Raw genomic sequence first — 19,322 nt, forward strand, 5'->3', positions numbered from 1 at the left:
ATACAACAGAACAATGAGAAGTAGGCACAAAAACCTTCAATTCACTGTTGATTAGTCTCAGGTAATACTTGGACCAATGAAAGTATCAATGCATCAGAGCACAGGAAAGCATTTAATGTGCATAATATTTCTGGTTTCATTAAGAAGACAAATGATAAAATGCTGAGTTGCCTTAAGTAGGCAAACTTGAATCAATTAAGACCATCTGAGAGATAGGGTGAGGATGGGCTAAGAGCCTGGAGCCTTTCAGACCTGAGACTAGATCCCAGCTCTGTCTTACAAATGCTGAGACCTTGGGTCTCCATTTCCTCTCTGTAAAACAGGGATTATGATACCACAGAGAGTTCTGGAGAGGCTTCAGTAGGACTCTAATGCTTGTAAGGTGCATTGTCTGTAGTGACAACTCAGTGAGTGTTGGCTGCTGTTCTGGGATCGGTGACTGGCAGCCCAATGGTAGTGTTGTGCATGCAGCCTACAGAGCAAGCCAAGCTATGCCAGAAAGGGAAAGGAAGACAGTGAGCTGCGTGCTTCCTCAGACAGCCTGCAGAAGGCCAAGTCAGAGCGGATGAACTGAGTCCACTCATAGTGCTTGCGGCATTCTCAAGAGCTTTAAGATTTCTCCCACGCTCTTGGGCTAGCAAACCTTCAAAAGCTTCCGAGAATTGCCTTGCTTCAGACCCTGGGTTTCCATGATGCACAGAGACAATCTATCTTCACAATCTTTTCTATAGGAGAAAAATGAACTGTTGCATGCTTTACTGTTAAAGCAGCAACTGATGAGCCACCTCTCCTAGGACTACATACATTTTATAAATTTTTCCAGCAGAGGACAAGGTTTCAATTAAGGGAGTAAATCAAATACCAGCAAAATTTTAGGTATGGGTTGGCATAAGGCAGGACGTGTTCAGGAATTTGGGTCTTCCCAGACCCTTTTGAGTTATTTCAAATATAGGTTGAGATCATACGCATATCAAATAACTCTAAAAATGTATCAACTTATAAAACTGATATTAACCGGTATGATCACATAAGTATAAGGGGAGGCATTGAGAGAGGAGAGGCTTTACAGCGAAGTGTTTTTGTAGAAAGAATGCTAGTGGAGCCAATGAAGAAAAATCTTTCACATTTTATTTTCACGAAGAATTTACTGCTTTCTTACAAAGAAAATAAGTCGACTCACATTCTTAGAAAGCAAATGTGCTCTTAAAAAGAAAACAAGTTTAATCCCAGCATTTTAAATAAAGATTGGACTTTCTAATTATCTTTATATTTTTATTTCTAAGTGAGATGGAAACACTGTATACATACATATTTGTGCATACATATGTTCAAAGGTTCAGAGAGAAAGTGTATTGTTACACAAAAGGATACCTTATTTCAGTGTTTTAGGTAACAATTTTTTATGTAGGCATGTTATGTGGCAGTCAAAGCAAATAGTGTACACAACAGCCATTTTAGTGGAATATCTTTTAAAATATGTTATTCTACTCTGGTCCATTTTAAACAGAACTATTAAATGTAGTCTGACATTTCACAGTGAACTCCAGGTCAACACTATGCACATTGATTACCATGCTGTGAAGCATCGGTACTTTCATTGGCCCCAGTAATACCTGGGGCCGGTCATCTGTGTTTTTTCAATTTTCCTCCTCAGCATTTAGCAATGAGAATTCATACACAACAAACAAAATTAAACTCTTAGATAAAAAGTAAAAAACCAGCATCTTATAGGTGAAAACATGTGTGTTTTGAGGGGGAGAGATTGTTAGTGTGTGTCCTGAGGTTCCTGAGGGGGCCAGATGGCCTTGGTTGTCTGTGCTCATTGCAGTTAAGCACGGAGGTTAGGATTTGGGGACTTGGAGCCTGCTTTCACTTTTCTCTGTATGTCTGGGACAATGCATTTAAACTCTCTGAATGTTGCTATTCTTGTCTATAAAATGGGCAAAGCAATACTGAATGCTTCACCTGGTTATTGTGAGCAGTCAGTGAGTGGTGTGGAAGGCACGCAGCTCAGTGCCTGACCCCAGGGGCCATCTGTGTCAGGTGGCGACTGTTATCACCTCCTTTGAGTCTTTCAGCCCTCACCAGCCCAGCTAAATCACACCCCTATTCACACTCACCCATATTCAACTCCCTTCACATTCTCTATATACCTTATTTTATTTGTGCATCTTTTAAAGTTATCTCTTTCGGATAATAAAACATAGGCTCTGTTAGGGTAGGATTTTTATCTCTTAGTTCACTAAGCGCCTGGCATTTAGCAAGTACATAGGGAATGTTTATCTACCGAGGAATGAATGAATGAGCTGATGAGGGCATGAGTGGACACACGGCGGACAGCGTTCCTAGCGTGAAGCTCAGTGGACTGCCAGATCACTCGGGCCATCCTGACCACCCGATTCTCTGAACCCCACAAGCTGCGGAGGCAGTGCTGAGGTACCGCCTGAGAGGGCTCATGGCTTGCCTCTCAAAGCCCAGTGAGAGGATGGCATGTAGAAGACCGGGAGCAGGACAGACACAGGTCTCTCTTTAGCACCACCTGGATGTGCCAGGGCCTGCTCCTCAACTCTGCTTTCTCCCAGTGCACCGCATCTGCAGCCTGGGGTGGAGGGAAGATAAATGGCCAGCTACGCAGCTCCGGAGCCTCTGCTAAGACGTTTTTCCTCCTCTCAAATTCTCTCCAAATGCCCGTGGGCTTTGGCATGCTACTGTGATCTTTTAAAGTTTGTATATCTGTCAAAATGCAAAAATCTTTGAGCAGGGTCAACATTTTTACTCCTTAGAGTAAGTACAAAATCTAATTTACAGATCTTTTGCATCAGTCCAAAAGTGAGCATGGGTCACTAGGCTCAGGAAAAAGGAGAGAAAGAAGGAGAGAACCACTAGGTGATGTATTCTTTGTCAGTTTCCTTATTTTGCTTAAGCCTGTCTAACCCTCTGGTGCCTATAGCAAAATGGCCTCAAAAATATGGCAACTTTGGTTTTCCAGTTGAATAACAATTTGAGAAACATTTTGAAGCAGAACTCTAGAATGTCACAATTTTGCAATGCTTACTCACTAACTTAATCCAAGGAAGACAGAACACTGGTTCAAGTTGATTTGGGACTCGAAGAGTAATTACAAGAACAGTGCTTTTTATCTGGCAAAATTGGTCAGACCTTGAATATGAGGAATGATAATATTTTGATGAAGAATTAGACAGTCTTTTGGGAAAGGCTTAGTTTGGCCACTGGGTAGGCCATTACTTTTGGAGAAAGAGACCTATGGTCCACAGTTCAAAAAAATGATGAAGATGGAATCTGTAGCCCACATTTATGAGAAAGGAAATTTATAAAGCAGCAAACCAATATCAAAATTTAGTCAGGAAAACAAGCTGCAAGCCTGCCCTGGAGTTAGCTCACATTCTGTGCCATCACTCAAGCTACAAGCTTCAATAGCCAGCTAATAACTGGTTAGAAAGATGATCTTTATCACCAGCAAATGGCTTCAGGATTGTCAGCTTCCTCTATATGCAAGGGCTCAAGCTTGTGCCATATATTTTAGAAAGATTTCTAGCAAAGCAATTTGAAATCAAAAGTTTTTACCTCTCAAATGGTTAACTCTTATGCTTATGCATGCCAGATTACTGTGTGTCTATTTATATGCACATATTTTTATATATAAATATTTTACTTGTCTTAATTATTTATTCAATATCTTAAAAATCTTCATTCGATGCTTCTAGCACATCAGCCTGCCTTCTTTGAAGGAGCCAACCCACATTTGGAGGTACAAGAATCCCTTGGATTTATGCTTCTTTCACACACAAACACATATCTCTGTGCACACGTGTTATGGCCCCTCTATATTCATGGACTGCAATGGGCTTATTTGTGATTTGTACCTTTTCTCCCTACAAGCACTGAGATGCTCTTCCTTTCTAGCTAGCATCTGGAATCAGAAACATGGGTTCAATTCCTACTTTTTCATGATCTTTTGGGGAGGATGAGAGGGACAGTGGAGATGAAGGGTAGAGATTCTGTATCTGAATATATGCGCGATCAACCCCAGGTTCTGTCAGCCTCGGGGCATTGAAGGGAAATGCCAGAGCGGCCCCAGCTGCTAGGAAGGAGCTCTCAAATAATGACAATGGCTCTCGTTGTTAAGAGGTGAGGAGTGAAACTGTTCTCCATCTGTGATGAAGTAAGGCCTCATTTCAGGTTCATGATTTCTTTAAGATATGAGCAAGGTGAGCTCTGGCAGACTGAGGACTCTTCCTCCTCCAGGCCTTCCCAAACTGTACACTGCCTTTAAGAACCAGGTTAAGAATGACTTCCTTCCCATATAACCTGACCTCTCGAGGATCCACCTACTTTTCAGTGTCTCTTATGGACACAGTATGTACCAGCTCTTATGCACTTTCTATAAGCAGCTGAACTGTCTTCTAGCTATGTCATGTGTAAATGCTATTTCATGTGTGAATCAGTTTTCTGAAGACAAATAATCCTTCTCAGTTCCTAGCTGTCACAATAATTCATACGACTTTTTACATGTAAAAACACATGGTGTGAAAAAGAGGGGAATAAAATTATGACCTGTACTACCCCTTCAGACCTGCCCCAGGGATACCCGAAATTTCTTCAAGCGGTCATTAAGAGAATTTTGATCTAAGGCAATGGTCTTAATTGGGAAAAATAACATAAATGTGAACAAATATTTTCATTCAGTTACTCAAAGATTCTACTGTGTACTTACTGCATATAGTAAACATGAGGGACAGTGCAAGATAGAATATTGGCTTTGTTTTCCAGAAATGTAGTACACACTACTCATTCTTACCAACAGCTGGTTCTCCTTTGGGGATGAGGAGACATGTGGTAGGGTTGCATTTGCTGCCTCCTTGTCTTGAGGGCAGGGCACATGACCAGTTTGTCAGTGAGCTATGGCAAGAAGTCATGTGCTCTATTTTCATGGCAGAGCCTTTATTTGCTGGTGTGAGACCCTCCCCAGCTCTCTATTATTCATGCATTGACCAGCAAAGTGTGAGGTGGTGGCTGCCCTGTTAGCCTGGCCCCCGAGTGACTGCCGTGAGCAGAGATCCACATCTCTCCCCGCCATGGTCAAGGAGTGTGAGTGAGACAAGACCCCTTGCTGTTTAAAACCTTTGAGATTAGGGTTCATTGGATACTGCAGCACAGCCTAGCCTATTTTGACTGAAATAGGCAGCTTACCCTATTTTGACTGAAATAGACATGGGTATAAATGACTATTATATAAAGAAGAAAACTTTAAAGGAGATACAAAAAATTTTTTATGGAGAGAGATTCCTGAATGTGCAGAGTGTAAGGGAAAACCCAATGGAAAAAGTGGTAACTGGGCTAGGCTGTTTAGAGAAAAACATTGATTCAGACTACAGCATTCCACAAACAGTTTGAGCCGTCTGCAGGGAGGGAGAATTAACATTTATAAAATAGTGATCGAGAATAATTCAGATAGAATCACAATTATACTACTACTAACAAGTGGCTTTTTATTGCATGTGTCCATCCTGTGTGTGGTTATATCCTAAGTTGTTTGCATACATTACCATCAGCCTTCGCAGTGTCCCTGAGAAGTAACTACTGTCATCATCTCATTTCTACAATTGAGGAAACTGAGCTTCAGGGAGGTCAAGTAACACCCTCCAGGTCCCACAGCCAGTTGGTATCACTGCAAAAACTCAAATTCAGTCTGACCCCAGAGTCCATGCTGACAACCACAGCCATGTCCTGCTTCTGGAAGCAGGCACCTTAGCAGCTGTTGATTGAAGGAGGACTCTAGGGTTCTGTGTTAGCAAGACACTGTTCATCCCTTAATGTAGCTGTGCACACTGCCACCAAGGAGGAAGTGAGCCTTTATGGGAAGGGACCCCATGAGGTGAGCGACGATGGAGGAAGAACAGGAGAAGCCAGGTACAGAGGCAATGCCTGGGTCCATTAGGGGGCGCTGTGTGCCTTCAGACTACAAGGTTGCAGTGGGCCCAGGTTTTCTAAGACCCCCCTGGGGGTCTCTGATTTATAGGAGACACTGCAGGAAACAGCTCCAACTCCAGGTGTCATGAAAACAGAGTTCCTGGTCACCAGTCCTCTTTTGACTCTGTCTTCAGTTTTAGTAGGCTCTCCCCTCCCATCTCTAGGTTTTGGATATGAAATTTCCACGAGACCTTTGACTCTTCGCTTTGGGGTTTAAAAGCCAGCCAGAAGTACTTTCCAGCTGCAGTTTTTGAACCCACTCCAGTTAGACAGATGTAATTTCTCATCTGGGCCTTCTGATTTACCCCAGAATAACTCGCCACTATCGCTTGCACCTCCACCATTTGGCAGATGTTCTTCTCTCTGCTGATTCGCATCATCTTTTCATCAGTGCAGTTCTCAACTCTGAACCCCAAACACCTCTCCTTTCTGGGCCAAACAATCCCCCCTCCTTCAAACAGACCCCCAGCTCCTTGAGGGCAGGCACCGTGCCTTTCACTATACTCATGGAACATACTGTAGTCCTGTGGGCATGGAAGGGGCTCAGTCAAGACCTTGGCTGCTATCCGTCCACTTCTTTTTACCTCCTCTGAAGTCACTGATTGGCTTCTAGTTCCTCTTACTCTTCTGTGTAACCTCAAGAAGATCCTAACATCTGCAGTACCTCATTTGAACCCCTATTTCCACCACAGTCATTTACTTTGAAGGCTCTCAAGTCAGTCCTGGGTTCACATTATGACTCCATAATTTCCTAGCTGAGTTCTCTTGGGCGAGCCCTCAGTCCTCCTGTCTGCATAATGGGAAGACAGGGATCTAACCATGTACTATCATGTGAGGAGGTTAAATATATAAAATATTCATCACCTGGCACATAGCAAACACTATACAGGTTTTTAATCCCCCACCCTCCTTCTAGTCCATTTTCATGCCTCACCGGAGACAGTTTGGTTCTTCCTCTTCTACTAAATCTACCTCCCCCTGCTAAGTCCCCCCACCCCCCAAATGCTTAAACCCAGCACCTCAGCACCCTGGGAAGAGGGCTGAGCTGTGCTTCTTAGGGAAGGTTGTGACCTGAGGGGAACAGCCTGCTGCCGAGTCAGCAGCAGCCCCCACCATCGGTGAGCAGCCCTGTGATTCCCACGTGCTTGGAAGCGTTATCAAGTTGCAGGGAATTTGGTAGCGCTAATCAAACATTTGCTGTGCACCACCTGGAACTGGTGTGTACTTTAAGATAATGTCTGGCTTCAGATTGGATGCTGGTGATTAGAGCAGTAAATTAGCCCCACTTCGTGGCTGCAGGTTTTCTTGGCCCACTTAGCGCATCGGAGCAGATTTCAGCGTGCAGATGTTTTTCAGCTTCTCTTTTCATCTCCAAGGAGAACAATTACAATATCCTGATGTTCCCCTGCCATCCAATTATTCCCATTTTGCTTCTGTGCGTTAGCTCATCAATAGCAAAAGGCAGGTGAAGCTTGAAAGCCCCTTGGTCACCTTTGCTTGAAGGTGGTATCATGCTGAGAACCAGTCGGGGGAGGACTGCTGAGCGAGTCTTCAGTTAAAGTCTTGCTCAAGTCATAGGGAACATTCACCTAACTGAGGACAACTGGCCATTTGGGTTTACACTTACGTGCCATCTTCCCTCAACACACACATGTACATATACCACGCTGGGTCCTCGGTTTCTCTGTGGTTTTCTGCTTGAACATGAGTTACAAGATAGGCTAATACAGAAGCTGTGGCTGGGCCCTTGGGGGGTGGACAAACACCTTGTGGGGGCAGTTGGCTACATACCACCCAGCAGAGGGCAGCAGTGCCTAACAGTCTATCCTAAACCCATCCCTATCTTCAGAGACAGGGCAAGGCAGATTGGGGATGACTTTAGGACATCCTCTATAGCCCCAAGAAAGTGGGGATGCTTCCTTTATAAAGACTGTGTGCTGATTTCCACCGAGGAACACAGAAAATCCCAGAGCCCTGGAGAGAGAATCTTCAGAGAGCAAAGATCTAATCCATTAATTCACTTCACAGCAAGAAAACTTATTCATAGATTGCCAGGCAGGTCTGGGAGGGTTCCATGCTGCTCTTTAGTCTGAAGGTGAAATCAAGCTGCCGGAGGTGAAGCTAGAATGTTGCAGTCAGCAGAGGAGAGGAACTATGTGGTCTCCTCAAGCTCTTACTCCTCCTCTCAGGGCGTGGGGGGTGAGGTCCCAGTGGTTTAAGGCAAAGTGCACAGGTTTCTAGTCTCATCTCTCTCATTTTCAAAGAAATGTAATTTATATCTGGTCTCTATTTCCTGGCGCAGTACCTGTGCTACATGTGCTGTATATAAGAGTAATTCTCTTCCCCCTCTCACTCAACCCAGAGACTCTCCTTGGCTCTCTATACTTCTTCATGTTTCTAGGGATTTACCTTTGATACTGGTCCTTCTCCTCAAATCCATCCTGCAAACGAATCTCAGATTAGCCTCACTCATCCTTCGCACCTCATCTCGCTGTCAGAGGGCCCTTGGGGGCAGCAGGGAGGAAAAAGGAGGGAACTGATAGGTCCAGAAGTGAAGGAAGTAAAGAAGTCTGGAAAAGCAGAGCCCAGGGCAGCCACCCAAATATATTTTTCAGATTGCTTTTATGTAACATTCAGCAGAGATAGTGATTCAGACATTTTGAATTACGTAACAGCACGGGGCAAGACTAAGCCTGGATTGACTGTCTAAACTGTACTGAGAGCATCATGAAGGTATGAACACCTGGAGGCCCATGAAGGAGCCTCAGGGTGCTGGGGAGAAGTAGAGAGGGCTAGGAAGGTGGGAGTGTAACGAACACAAATCTTGCCTACATCAAAATTTTGTTTAGGACCATCCGAGAGGCTGTAAAATGACTGTTGCCTTGGCTGGATAGTTTTACTGGATGATGGCTAAGCCCATTTCAACTCTCAGCCTCTGGGATTCTAAGAGCTGGATAGGGTTTTGAAGCGCCTTTGGCTAAAGAAGCTTTCATATGGTCACTGTGTTTTCCACTTGGAGTTGAGCTGTTTAGTATACAATGGGCCAATTTCCTCTATTTTCCATAGACAGCTTGCACAAAACCTTCCAGGTGCTTCTGGGGGGCTGCATGGGATTATGGAGCAATATATTTGGAATCAAGAGACCTGGGTCTTGGTGTGACTTTTCCTACTAACTCACTGTGTGCTCTTGGGCAAGTCATTTTCCCTCTCTAGTTTTTAATTTGCTTTTTTGACAAACATAGGCATTGTAATATATCAGGGGAGGCCAATGTATGCACAAATAAAGCAGATGCCCATAGGCATGGTCTTTCCTATTGAATGAGACTCAGAATCCCTCTCAATGATGCATTTGAAACAGCCATTATCAACCAAATAGAGCTCTTTTTTCTTTTTTCTTTTTTTAATTTAAAACTGTCTGCTGTCACTGGACTAGACAATCTTAAAGGTTTTCACAGTTCAAAACTAAACTCTTCCTCTGTCATATATTACACAAGACTGCCAGTTCTCAGAACAAATGCATATCTGGCAGCTCTTTTCAAAACAGCTACATGAAATAATAATTAGAAAAATAAAAAATAATAAAAAAGACATCTGAAAATATTGGTTTATTTGATCTGTTAGAAGCATTTATGAAGTGCCTACTAAGTGACTAGAACTTTTGTAGATTCTTTATACAGAGTTTAGGCCTAAAATATAAATATTTCCAGGGCTTAATGACAGCTGACTTAAACTCACTGTAACCCATAAGGGCATTAGAGTTCTTTCTAATAATGCGGTGTGGGTAATCATTCAGTCTCCCGGTAACCAAAGTGGGATGGAGGGAGTTTACTCTGGAGAATCTGAGAGACATAATAGAGTAGCTGATATATTCCAGAGCAGGTCATATAGACATACTCTAGCATAAATGACTATTTTTGTATGGTCTTCCCCTACATCTTCAGGTAGAATGAAATACCACTGTTCTTAACACCCATTATATTCCTCAATACATTCTGACATGTACTATCTTTCCTATAAAAGTATAAGCTCTTTCAAGGAAGAATTTGTGTTTAATCATTTTCTATATCTCTCCAGCATCTAGCAAAATTATTACTCCAAAATGTTACTTGAATTGAGTTGGAGTCATAATTTTGTCTCTAACTAGTCTACCCCTTAAAGCATTCATAGTCCATATTATTGGATTCCTAAAAGGTATGCCCCAGACAGACTGAAGAGGAAAAATACTAAAATATTAACTCAAATGTTAGAGCTCTCAATTGGCTCAGGTCGGGATCTGGAAGCAAAGGGAATATATTAAACCCCATCTTGTGTCTTTGTGGCTCATGCAGTTTGGGATGACTATAGTCAAAAAGCCACAGAAAACTAAATTCAGAAGGTCTTTCCTTTTCTGATTCTTAATTTCCTCAACTATAAAATAAGGGGCTGGTCAAGAATATGGCTAGTGTCTTCCAGATCTAATACTCAATGATGTTTTGATTTGAAGAGTGCAACCATTAATTAACCAAATACATGCTGAATGTCATTATCCAACTTCCTTATATGGGAAGATGGATTCAGCCTGCTAGGGTCTGTCCTACAAGCAAGCTCAGCTTCGAGGGGCGCCTGGGTGGCTCAATGGGTTGGGCCTCTGCCTTCAGCTCAGGTCATGGTCTCAGGGTCCAGGGATTGAGCCCTGCATCGGGCTCTCTGCTCAGCAGGGAGCCTGCTTCCCCTCTCTCTCTGCCTGCCTCTCGGCCTACTTGTGATCTCTCTCTGTCAAATAAATAAATAAAATATTAATTTTTTTTTTTTTTAAAGAGAGCTCAGCTTCTACAAGTGGAGGAGATAATTTACTGTCTAACAAGTACAGAAGACTTGCTGGTTTCACCTATGGACTGAGGTTTACCAGAAGAATTCAAGAGCAGCTTTCTGAGAAGGCTCAAGCTATGTAGCTACAGGAAGATTGTTTGCTTCTGAGGGTTAAGCAATATGAAGGTAATGAGATCCAGGAATACTCGAGAACTTCCACAGGTTATATATCTGGAGAAAGAGCTGAAGAAGGAAGCTCCATGTCTGTCAAACAACAGTAGAGTGGACAAAGTATTTTCACAAATGTTACCACATTTGCCCCCTGACCACAATACTTTGAATTGTTATTTCTGATTTCCAGATGAGGAGACTGATTCAAGAAGGTTCACAAATAGTTAAATTAATTCTGAGAAAGAAAAAAAAAAAAAAGAGCAGCTCCTGATATCTGAAAGCTGGCCTAGAACTCACATCCAGATCATGTCATTCTCCTACCGGACAAAAACAATCCCAAAGAATACTAAACTCAGACAAATGTATTCTGAGACCATAATGAAATAAGGCAAAGTAAGGCCACTTCATAATTTTTGTCTAAATATATAGACAAAAACAAGGCCATCATGCCACTCATGAATGCTAAACACCCTCCCTTGGGTAAAATGAGTGATTTTACTTCTTTGCCAGTTATAGATTTATCCTCACTCTTGCTGTATATGAGACTAAAACTTTCCCCCACTTTTTTGATAGCAACCAATCTGGAGAAAATCTTATATCCTTAGACCCTCTCTCAGATCACCCATTCAAAGCCCCAAATCTAAATAGGTTCTTTCTAACACCCTATTACTGAATGACCTGTGATTCCCCATTGTGAGCATTCTCCCTTGCTGCAAAGAGTAATAAGCCCAAAACGTTTAAGTATAGGTATGCTCCTGGTGGTCTTTGGCTGGAAGGATATTAAGAATTTCCATAAGGCTAAATGGATTATCATGTCACGCAGTTAGTAAGTACTGGTCTTGTGGTACCTAGCCCCCAGTTCTTTCCAGGACACAATACTACTGACCAAGGCTGACCTTCACCACCACCACCATAGGAGAGATGCCCTGAAGAGTACAGTGACAGCCTCTAGGAAATAGTTGCAAGGCATTGGGGCTTGAGAATGAATTGTCTTAATGATTTCTACTTGAGTCTCTATTTCAACTTTCCAAATCCCTTTCAAATCTAACTATTTGAGCCTTATATTACTCTGGTGAGAAAGGTAGGATGGGTATTATTGTGCTATTCCACAGGTGAGATGGGAAGTGATAGCCCTTAGCTAGTTTGTGGAGAGCTCCTTTCCCTATCTGCCATATTACTCCTACAAATTCATGTATCACATGGAGTACATGCAAAACATTCTTTTTGGCCATGGTCAAGTCTAATGATAAACACAAAATCAGAGGACGAGGAGGATTTTAAATAAAATTGGCATGAAGTTTTAATATAATCATACACTTATGTAAGTAAATAATGAAGCTTACACCAATAAAATTTGGTGTGCTCACTTCTTTCAAGATATGTCTCCAAAGGCAAAGGAAACAAAAGCAAAAATGAACTTTTGAGACTTCATCAAGATCAAAAGCTTCTGCACAGCAAAGGAAATAGTCAACAAAACAAAGAGGCAACCCACAGAATGGGAGAAGATATTCACAAATGACAGTACAGACAAAAGGTTGATATCCAGGATCTATAAAGAACTTCTTAAACTCAACACACACAAAAAAAATAATCATGTAAAAAAATGGGCAGAAGACATGAACAGACACTTCTCCAATGAAGACATACAAATGGCTATCAGACACATGAAAAAATGTTCATCATTATTAGCCATCAGGGAAATTCAAATTAAAACTACATTGAGATACCATACCACATTACACCAGTTAGAATGGCCAAAATTAGCAAGACAGGAAACAACATGTGTTGGAGAGGATATGGAGAAAGGGGAACCCTCTTCCACTGTTGGTGGGAATGCAAGTTGGTGCAGTCACTTTGGAAAACAGTGTGGAGATTCCTTAAGAAATTAAAAATAGAGCTTCCCTATGACCCTGCAATTGCACTACTGGGTATTTACCCCAAAGACACAGATGTTGTGAAAAGAAGGGCCATCTGTCCCCCAATGTTTATAGCAGCAATGGCCATGGTCACCAAACTGTAGAAAGAACCAAGATGCCCTTCAATGGACGAATGGATAAGGAAGATGTGGTCCATATACACTATGGAGTATTATGCCTCCATCAGAAAGGATGAATACCCAACTTTTGTAGCAACATGGACGGGACTGGAAGAGATTATGCTGAGTGAAATAAGTCAAGCAGAGAGAGTCAATAATCATATGGTTTCGCTTATTTGTGGAGCATAACAAATAACATGGTGGACATGGGGAGATGGAGAGGAGAAGGGAGTTGAGGGAAACTGGAAGGGAGGTGAACCATGAGAGACTATGGACTCTGAAAAACAATCTAGGGTTTTGAAGAGGTAGATGGTGGGAGGTTGGGGAAGACAGGTGGTGGGTATTACGGAGGGCACATATTGCATGGAGCACTGGGTGTGGTGCATAAACAATGAATTCTGTTACACTGAAAAGAAATAAATAATTTTTAAAAATTTGGTGTGCTCTTAGGCCTCATTAAATGGTGGGTGGGGCTCAGTTGTGGTAGGTAGCAGTTTAGACAAAGCATGAATAAGGTATTTTGCTCATGTCTGGGAACCACACTTTAGAGAATCAGTGGGTACTTGTAGCACATTCAGAGGAGGGTAGTGATTATGAAAAGTGGCTCTGAAACCAGGTCATAGGAAGAATGGTTGAGAGAATGATGACAGGAGCAGTCAGCCTGGAGAATAGTTCACATGGTGAAGACATGATAGCTGCCTTCAGATATGGTAAAGGCCATCACATGGAAGAGAAAATAGATTCACCATGTTACTTTGGAGTCAAAATTAGGACCAGTGGGTGGAATTTATAAGAAGCCAGCTTTTTGGCTCAATATAGGAATTGTCTTTTAAACACGAAGAGTTGTCTAACAATGTAGATGTCAGAAAGCTTATTATCCTTGAGAGAATTTAAGTAGAAGCTAGAGGACATTTTTTCAAGGACATTTGAGGGCAGAACCTCTACCAGGCAGAAGTTTGTATTCCATGACACCGGTGGCTGTTCCATCTCTAACATGCCCATCTGGGTCATTCCAGGCACTGTGTTAGACTCTAGGTAAGAGTGAGGGTGAGGTAGGGAATTCACCGGCTTATCTTTTTTTTTTTTTTAATCTGATCATTCACTACCTTGGATTTTAATTTAATTAGCTCATTGGTCAGGTTTCATCTCCCCTTCAGATTCATTTGATAAAAACATACAGCAGACTTATGTTTTCTAGGCTCTATGTATAGCTTGATAAGTAAAGGAGACATGAACCCTCTTCTTATAGATTTCCATCAATATCTTAAACTTGAGGAACTATATCATATCTAATTTTTTGCCTCTCAAAGAGCATCAGTAAAATGGCCTTTAAATGTGGCTATATATACAAGAACAAATTAGAATTCAGGACAATTGTCCAAGCCCCGAAACCTTCTGCTGAATCACTTGCTTCTATTATGTTATCTCAAGAGTTTTAAAGGAAAAACTACTTCTGGAACCCTTTGAAGTCAGTTTCCACTAGAGATAGAAGATGGTAATCCAATTTCAATTCTAAATGTTAGCTGTGCTGTAGCTCAGAGATTCTTTTCAAGAAGTAGTTCTCCAAAGATTTTACTCTGGAGATGAGGAATAAAGGGAACTGTCTTCAGACCTCTTTGCTGATAATTCAATTCAGTTCAGTTCAATTCAATTCACTTCTTAATGGGAGCCTTTCAGGCACTATGTTAAGTACTCTAGAGAATTCAGAAACATGTAATACCTAGCCCCCAGCTTTAGGAGGTTATGGTCTAGTTTGGAGCTCACAGATAAATGTAAATTCAAAGTAAAATATATAAGTGCCTTAGGGGAGAAATAAAGAGATAGATTACAGTAGTTTCTCTGTTCAAGAAGGAAATGGTAATTTCACAGGAATTTTTATGTATATGTAAATTTTTATGGTAATTGTGGGGGGTAGGATCTTCCAGGAAGACAGGGGAGCTTGAGAGAGCAACAGAGATAGGAATTTGTGGGACAACTTTGGAAAACAGTCAAGATCCCTATAATTGGGTGGTTGAGATAGTGATGGAAGATAAAGCTAGAAGATGGAATCATAGAAGACAGAGGTTTGGATGCCAAGACCAAGGGTTTACTTTAAGTTTAGTAGGTAATGGAGAATTATGGAAGGCTTTCACCCGGAGTATAAGAGTAATCAGAGTCATACCATATAAAGAAGGTTAATTTGGAGATTTTTTTTTTTTAAGATTTTATTTATTTATTTGACAGAGAGAGAGAGATCACAAATAGGCAGAGGGACAGACAGAGAGAGAGATGAGGAGAAGCAGGCTCCCTGCTGAGCAGAGAGCCCTATGCGGGACTCGATCCCAGGCCCCTGGGATCATGACCTGAGCCGAAGGTAGAGGCTTAACCCACTGAGCCACCCAGGCGCCCCAAATTTGGAGATTTTAAATGAATTGGAAATAAGAGTGACAGAGGAGGTGTTAGAGATAACCCAAACAAAAAGGTGAACACATGAAATAAAAAGAAGAGCATGCATCTGAGATGCTAAGGTGGGAGACTCTACAAGGCTTTAGCTCTGGAATGAATGTTGCTGGGAAGGGAAAGGGGGAGTGTGGAGGAATGGTTGGGGACAAAAAAGGCTGGGTTAAGAAAAAATAGGAAGCACTCAGTATTAGACACTGGTTTTGAATTCAGGCTGAGAGTTTGGACAGCAGGTGGAAACCAATGTCCAAAGTTTGAGCAAAGAGTTGCAGTTTGCATTAGGGGCTTATAAGACTTCTGGGCAGAAGCCAACATTTTATGAAAAGATGTAACCATCAAGGGATTGAGGATCCTCAGCTGTGTTTAGGGAAGAAGTAAAAGCAGTAAACACACACACACACACACACACACACACACACATACACATACAGAATGAGGTTTGTGATGAAGAAGCCACCACTGAACAGACAAAGAAACCAGAGGAGACACTTCAAGAAAGGTAGGTTGGTGGTCAATAGATCAAACAGTGTCGGAGGCCAAGGAGGATCAGTAATAAGAAACAGCTTTGAGGTTTGGCAATTATTGATATTTTTGGAAGCCTTCGAAAGTAGCATCAGCCCATGGTGAAAGAAGCAGCCAGATTTCGGGGGGGTTTGAACAGTGGAAGCAGTGATGGAAGCCATATTACATATCCCCTTACTAAGGGAGTAAGGGAACATTTTGAGAGGATAGCATGGGCGACAACATGCTTTGTTGAGACAGAGATAGAAGAACCTATCTTTAGGAGGAAGTAGGTAGAAAGTGAGAGGCTAAAGGCAGGAAGAGAAAAGAACCAAAATCTAGTTGTAAATGTCTCTTATTGAATCAACAGTGAGAAATCATGGTCTGTGGCTCCTGAGGTTGCCATTCCCCTCCTGTAGATAACTGGCTTAGACACCCAGCCCCAAATTCATGCTGAGGCTCCCACAGTCACCTCCTCTTGGGATACTCCCACCCTGTGCCCACCCACCCACCATCAGGAACCTTCTTTAAATGCACCAGTTGGCAGAGAGCTCTCTTTTCTCTGAATTTCTGTTGTATCAACTAAAACCAAGCAGTTTAGCCTGAAATGATTTTTTATTGAATATGTTTGTCTTTCTAACTAGACTCATGAGGGGCAGGACCAGTTTACTATTTCCTTTGATTCTAAGTAACTCCTAGTTCTAAGTAAATCCTAGTAGAATTTGAGTACACAATGGGTACAATAATCTCTTAGAGTCATAGAATTAAGTTAAGAACGTTCAGCTACATCATTTTCCTGATGTGGAAATTGAAGTCTGGAGAGGCTTTTATGACTTAGTTTACTCATTCCATCATTTGTCATACACTTGCTAAGCATATGTTTCTTGGAAGTCCAGATCAGCAAGGAGAGTTCAAGCGAGAGAGAGAAAAGGCAGAGGAGGGAAAGCTAAAGACAATTCCATGTAGAAGGCTGTATTTGATAGCAGCAAAAGCCAAATCAGCAGGAGAGACATGTGTTAACATCTCATGAAGGGCTGAGACTGGGAGTCTGTCACTGGCTTGTGACCTTGGTTCTGCTACTAACAGCTCAGGAAACCTGGGAGTTTCCATGCCTTTTTGAATTTCTGACTCCTCATCCTCAATGTGAGAGGTGGGTAGGGATAGCGATTGAATAGCTCCTGAGATCCCCTCCAACCCTAGTTGTCTCTAGATTTCTAATTGGAACCCCAAGAAGACAGCAGCTTGTCAATTTCTCTTCTCACCTCAAGAGGAGTCAGAAAATATTTGGCTCTGGCTCTTTAGCATGGGAAGTGGTGGCCCACAGACATCACAGTCGAGATATTAATAGATTATTCCAAATGTTATATTTGCATAGATGCACCACTCATTATGCAGATTGCCAATTATGAACTATTTGTTCTTTCTTCCAGGGGAGAAGCTGTTTATTTGTGAAGTGCATGAGGGTGACTTTGGGAAGCATGGTGACAGGGCCTCAGCCAGGAGATCTGTTTGTGGGGCTCTCTGAGAGGATCTGCACTTTAACACCAAATGAAGGTCACCAATGAGTGCAGGGTGATGAAAAAGAAACCAGTGATAAGATTTTAAGAGAAGTGCTGCAGTTAGAAGGTCTTGATAAAAGAATGATCAGACGCCGAATGAGAAAGAGAAACTGTTTTGCTCTAAGTTAGGCACAACCTAAAATGTGCTCAGTCCTTTCTTTAGAGCCAAAGCATTTCTTTTGGCTGAACCATGCAGTGATCAGGTCCCTTCCTTGTAATGCAAGAAACACCAACTTCAATAGACACCTGCCACTTACTGCCCACTGAGATGCAGGGGCACTGTCTTAAGTCCTTCACTTGGGTTATCTCATTTAACCTCATAGCTATTAGGAGACACTGAAGTATAGAGAATTTATATATGGCTCCTGCTGAACTGGTATTTGATCCTAGGCTTTCTGATCCCATGGCCTGTGCACTTAACCAGTACACGCTACTCCTCCTCAGACACTTTCTACTTTGACCACAGGCCATTTTTCTTGGGGCTGTATATAAATACAAGACTGAATTGAGGGCATGTAGAAACAGGAGCATCTGATAAAATGCCCCGACTGTCCTCTATTAGACTCCATTTCCACATATGCTTTTAAATCTGAGAGTTGCCTGAAGTTGGCTCCAGAGGGAATGTGAGAGTGATTAGTGAGTTCTTAAGAGGGGAAATGAGGGAGGAAGGTAGGAACAGTTTGTGATGAAGAATGAGAGGAGGCTGAGAGGGTATCTGACATAATGACTGTCCCTAATGTTGGAAAGGATACAATTAGAGGCTCCTGCAAAAAGGAAAAGCTTGGAAGTCACCTTGTCTTATGTCATATGACAATGTAGGAAACACGGAGCCCTGAGCTGAACAATATAAATGTGTGAAGATGCTGGGAAAGGCTGTTGTCTCTTCCTAAGAGGTCAGGGTGAGCAGATATCAGTAAGTTTCCATGGATGGCATGTGTATGTGAAGATGTTATAGGACATCTCATGAAGGGCTGAGACTGGGAGTCTGTCACTGGCTTGTGACCTTGGTTCTGCTACTAATAGCTCAGGAAAATATATGTATGTTATAGGACATACATAGAATTGAGCCCTGTTCTCAGGGGTGAGCTAGTCTAGTTGGGTTTCAAGGCTACAAAATGAAATAGACTCCACAAGACAGTCTACGAGTGACACTCGTGTGGTCTGGAGCTGTGCTACCTAATTTGATAGCCACTGTCCACATGTGTCTATTGGGCATTTGAAATGTGACTAGACCAAATTGTGCTGTAAATTTAAACTACATGCTGGATTTTGAAGACTTAGTATGAAAAAAAGAATGAAATACATATAATTATATTTTCTGTTTTTCAAATAACAATATTGTATATATATTAGATTCAATGAATATTATTAAAATTAATTTTACTTTTTTTTTCTTTTTAAAGTGTGGCTGCTAGAAAATTTTGAATGACACAGGTGGTGCCATTATATTTTTTTCTTCCAAATTTTCATTTAAATTCTAGCTAGTTAACATAGAGTGTAATACTGGTTTCAGGAGTAGAAATCAGTGATTCATCACTTACATATAACACCCAGTGCTCATCATAACAAGTGCTCTCCTTAATGCCCATCATTCATTTAGCCCATCTCCCCACTCACCCCTCTCCATCAGTCCCCAGTTTGTTCTTTATCATTAATAGTCTCTTATTTGTTTCCCTCTCTCTTCCTTTTATTCCTTCCCATATGTTCATCTGTTTTGTTTCCTAAGTTCTACATATGAGTGAATCATATGGTTTGTCTTTCACTGACTTATTTCGCTTAGCATAATATTCTCTAGCTCCATCCACATTGCTGCAAATGGCAAGATTTCATTCCTTTGA

This window comes from Mustela lutreola, chromosome 11, assembly GCF_030435805.1.
Source record: "Mustela lutreola isolate mMusLut2 chromosome 11, mMusLut2.pri, whole genome shotgun sequence".
Taxonomy (NCBI): Eukaryota; Metazoa; Chordata; class Mammalia; order Carnivora; family Mustelidae; genus Mustela; species Mustela lutreola.